Raw genomic sequence first — 4,641 nt, 5'->3', positions numbered from 1 at the left:
GACATCAAGCCTGACAAGTTGGAGGTTTTCAGACCTGATGGTGTGCACCTGGCCCCACTAGGGAATGAACTTTGGTTGAGAGAAGTGAAACAGGGCCTTGAGGAACGGTTGGCGGACATTGGATTGATGGTATCAGCTGGAGGTAGTCTTGGCGGTGAGACTGCGATGTCACAGTCTCAGGGGACAGTTTTAGGGCTTCGACGGAATTCTTTAATCCATCATGCGAAGGAGGGGTGGCGTCATAATGGACCCCACCTGCGACGGCAGTATCAGGGTCCCCTTGAAAGGGTGTCCTGCGGGGAGTCTCAGACCGCAAGCGCACAGTGGTGGGTCAAGGACTCCCCTCAGCAAGTGGATGGGGGGCCAGCTGTGTAAACACACCTTTTGCAGTGTCCCCATATTCCTGACTGACCCTGTCTTGCCTCAGACCCCAACAGGGGACTGAGAGGGATGTACACCCAATGCTTAAGCCAAGGTTTCCTACATCTGAAATTTTAATAAAGTTGTGGCCAATTTCCATCCCAAAATACCTTGCCAGGTGTTTTTCTTTGTTGTGAGGTCTGGCCCCCGTTGGGGGGGGATGGTACTGCGCTTTATTTCAAAGAGATCCAAGATTCCAGAACAGGAGGTCATGCAAGTTCAGTTCTTTGTATACAGTATGCCCAGCAAAACATGTTGAATCTTTTGAGAATATTCTGAGGTTTAGTATTTCATTTCCTGGGTGGAATACAAGAAAAGCAGTCTGCTAGATTACTTTCACAAAGCTGATATTGGCTGGCAAAGGGAAAGCTAATTTTAAAGCAGATACAGTGGTACCTCGGGTTAAGTATTTAATTCATTCCGGAGGTCCTTCTTAACCTGAAACTGTTCTTAACCTGAAGCACCACTTTAGCTAATGGGGCCTCCCGCTGCCGCCGGGCTGCCAGAGCACGATTTCTGTTCTCATCCTGAAGCAAAGTTCTTAACCCGAGGTAATATTTCTGGGTTAGCGGAGTCTGTAACCTGAAGCGTATGTAACCTGAACCGTATGTAACCCGAGGTACCACTGTAATGGTGAAAATAACAAATCTGTGCAACTGCCTCTCAGAAATTGCCTAAATGGTATCTTATTCTATTTTAACCAGCTCTCCCCCCTTCCTCTCTGCGTCTCCACCCCCATTGTTCTGCCCGGACACTTAGGTCCAGCACCGAGGGCCTTCTGGTGGTTCCCTCACTGCGAGAAGCGAAGTTACAGGGAACCAGGCAGAGGGCCTTTTCGGTAGTGGCCCCCGCCCTGTGGAATGCCCTCCCACCAAATGTCAAAGAAATAAACAACTATCTGACTTTTAGAAGACATCTGAAGGCAGCCCTGTTTAGAGAAGCTTTTAATATTTGATGAATTATTGTATTTTAATATTCTGCTGGAAGCTGCACAGAGTGGCTGGGAGGCCTGGCCACATGGGCAGGGTATAAATAATTTTTTATTATTATTATTATTATTATTATTATTATTATTATTATTATTATTATAGCATCCACAAAGGAAGGAGCCAAACTGTAGACTCCTGCAGCGAGAGCCGGGATTTCCACCCATGCTCACAACTGTTGGAAAAAAGCAACCCCAAAGACTAGCATGTTTGTAAAGGAATAACACAAAAATTATCTGTTTATTTATCTTTTTTAAAAAATGTGTTTTTATTAAGTTTTGCATAACAAATTTAAATTCAAACACATCATTCATCCCTTCATTTAGGATTCTCTGAATCCTTTGACTTCATCTGCCCTTCCATGGTTACCATTATCAATCTCTCTCTTTTTCATCTGCTTATCTTATTTTCTCTAATTTGCTAATGGAGTAGCAATCCATTTTTCCATAGTTTTCGTAAATTGCAAGCATTACTCAAATCCTGCCAAAGTTTTTGGTTGTTTAGAACAGTGTTCTCTTAAATGCACTATAAATTTCCCCCATTCTTTCTTTAAAATTTTCTCTTCCTGGTTTATGATTTTCCCGGCCAGTTTCGCCATTTTGGCATAGTTCATCATTCCTCTCTGGATGGAACTTTATCTTTTTTCCATCTCTGGGCCAGTAGTATCCTTAGTGCTGTCATCATGTACATGAATAGTCGTTTCTGCTCCCTCAGAATCTCTATACCTAAAATGCCTAACAAAAAAAGTCTCTGTTTTTCCCCACAAATGTTATTTTAAACATTTTTTCAACTCATTGTAAATCATTTCCCAAAATGTTTTAATTATCTTGCACGTCCACCACATGTGGTAGAACGTGCCTTTCTTCTCCTTACATTTCCAGCAAACATTTGAATCAGTTCTATACATTTTTGCTAGTTTTACAGGTGTAATTTAATACAGTGGTACCTCGCAAGACGAATGCCTCGTAAGACGAAAAACTCGCAAGACGAAAGAGTTTTTCGCTTTTTGAGTTGCTTCGCAAGACAAATTTCCCTATGGGCTTGCTTCACAAGACAAAAACGTCTTGCGAGTTTGTTTCCTTTTTCTTAAAACCGTTAATACCCAGGGAATCCGTGCTTCGCAAGACGAAAAATTCGCAAGACAAAAAAACTTGCAGAACGAATTAATTTCGTCTTGCGAGGTACCACTGTACCGATGCATCATTTTCATATAATTTTCCTTCAACGCACAGCACACTGTAATTTTTAAGTCTTCCCTCCATAACTTTTCCCAAGATGAAAATTGAATATTATGCCCAACGTCTTGTGCCCATTTTATCATTACTGATTTGACTTCTTCATCCTTAGTTTGCCACTCTAGCAACAATGTACACATTTTAGAAAGTAACTTCACATTATTTCCCAATAATTCCTTTAGAAACCTTGAGATTTCTGTACTAAATCCATTTTTCTTATCTATTTTAAACGCATCATTTACTTGAAGGTATTGCAACCATTCTGTAACTAACTGTCTTCTATCTTCAGTTGTTGTTCTACTTCTATGAGCAACTCTTTGCAGTTTCTTTAAAAAGTCTGTTGCCTTGTGACGAAAGACCACACTGGAGACTCATGGTGTTTTGGAAATATATACTATTTATTTATATATATATTTGAGTTTTTGGGGACGGGGGAACTGGGTCTTGGAGGGGAGAGAGAGCTGTGCTGGAGCTGCTAGTCTCACTGTTGTCACTGCCTGGAAGAGAAAAGAAGAAAAAAGATTCTTAATTTTTTCATCTATTATAACGTTGATAACCGATCTTTCCTGCAAGGATCTCCAGGTGGCTTACGTTATTTTACCTTCCTCCCTTCCTCATCCTATCCCTGAACTCTTCTTAAATCAGGGAGCTGACTCCCCCCGCCCCGGCAAGCCAGATTCTCTCTGGCCTCTCTGTTCTTCATGGTGGTATCCATCCCCTGGTCTCTCAGTCTTACATAAATCGTTCTTCCTTTAATCTTTCTTCCATATACCATCACACTTTCTTCCTCCAAACAGACAAGGGGATGGATTTTCATGGAACGGCAACAGGAGGCCAGCAGCTCTCAAATCTAGGGAAGAAGAGGGAAAATAGTCAGGAAATGGGTTCTAGATACTTTCCTGATACTCTATGTCTCTGTGCTAAATTTGGGGAACAGGGCAGCTGAACCTACTTTCAGAAACCTCTCATGGAGAGTACAGCAAACAGTTGAACCCATTTTGTCAAAGGACCCTCCAAAACTGGGAGATCCCCTTCTTGTGATGATGACCACAAGGGAGAAGGCAAGCCATTTCCCTCAAAGCAGCTAAGGGGGCCCTGAAGACAATTTTTAAAAATTAATCTAATCATGACCTGGTTCCCTATGTGTCAAAACCTTAAGGGATAGCAAAAGAAGCAGACTGTGGAAAGAAGAAGAGATATACTTACAGGCAAGATGAAGAAATTTTCATTTTTCGGAAAACACAATTCATACCAACGATCTCTTTTCTTTGAACTATCCATAAATAGGGGGACGTGTCAGAAAGATCCACAGACACCATCCATATCCGCAGTGGTGGCCTCCATCCCCTGGTCGCTTGGTTGAACATATAGTGATTTCATCTTCACTGATGTTTCCTTCTTATCCTTCATGACCATCACTCCATCCTCCGATTTCTCCCTCACAGAACCCATGGGTCTCTAACAGATCAACACTCACCACTGGTGGAAGAACTGCTGGCATCCATCCCCTGGTCTTTTGGCCTAACATAGATTGTTCTTAATTTAATCCTCCTTCCATCAACTATGACGCTTTCTTCCCTCATACAGTCCAGGGGATGGATTTTTATGGAGCGGCAACAGGAGGCCAGCAGCTCTCTCAACCTGCGCAGACCGGAACATCTAGGGAAGAAAAGGAAGAAGGTCACGAAATGGATTCTAGTTAGTTCCTCGATACTCTCTATCCCTGCACTGCAAGCCATTTCCCTCAAAGCATCTAAGGGGCCCTGAGGACAATCTTTAAAAATTAATCTAACCATGACCTGGTTCCCTATGTGTCGAAACCTTAAGGGATAGCAAAAGAAGCAGACTGCAGAAAGAAGAAGAGATATACTTACAGGCAAGATGAAGAAATTTTCATTTTTCGGAAAACACAATTTACACCAGCAATCTCTTTTCTTTGAACTATAGATAAATAGTTGCTCAGCAAAGTGACTCAGCGAGCGGAAGTGTCAGAAAGATCC

The 4,641-nt window shown here is 42.2% G+C and overlaps 1 long non-coding RNA gene across 1 annotated transcript; it reads left to right on the top strand.

Annotated features, from left to right (window-relative positions):
• Positions 1–1,534: 1,534 nt before the first annotated feature.
• LOC310765311 lies at positions 1,535–4,300 on the top strand. Its single transcript, XR_014549517.1, has 3 exons — positions 1,535–2,332; positions 2,588–3,127; positions 3,318–4,300. It is a non-coding gene; the product is annotated as an uncharacterized lncRNA (long non-coding RNA).
• The last annotated feature ends 341 nt before the right edge of the window (positions 4,301–4,641 follow it).

Source organism: Podarcis filfolensis (genome assembly GCF_964270895.1).
Source record: "Podarcis filfolensis genome assembly, chromosome: 6".
Taxonomy (NCBI): Eukaryota; Metazoa; Chordata; class Lepidosauria; order Squamata; family Lacertidae; genus Podarcis; species Podarcis filfolensis.
The sequence above is the reverse complement of the archived record's forward strand: the minus strand, read 5'-3'. Positions and strand labels throughout refer to the sequence as shown.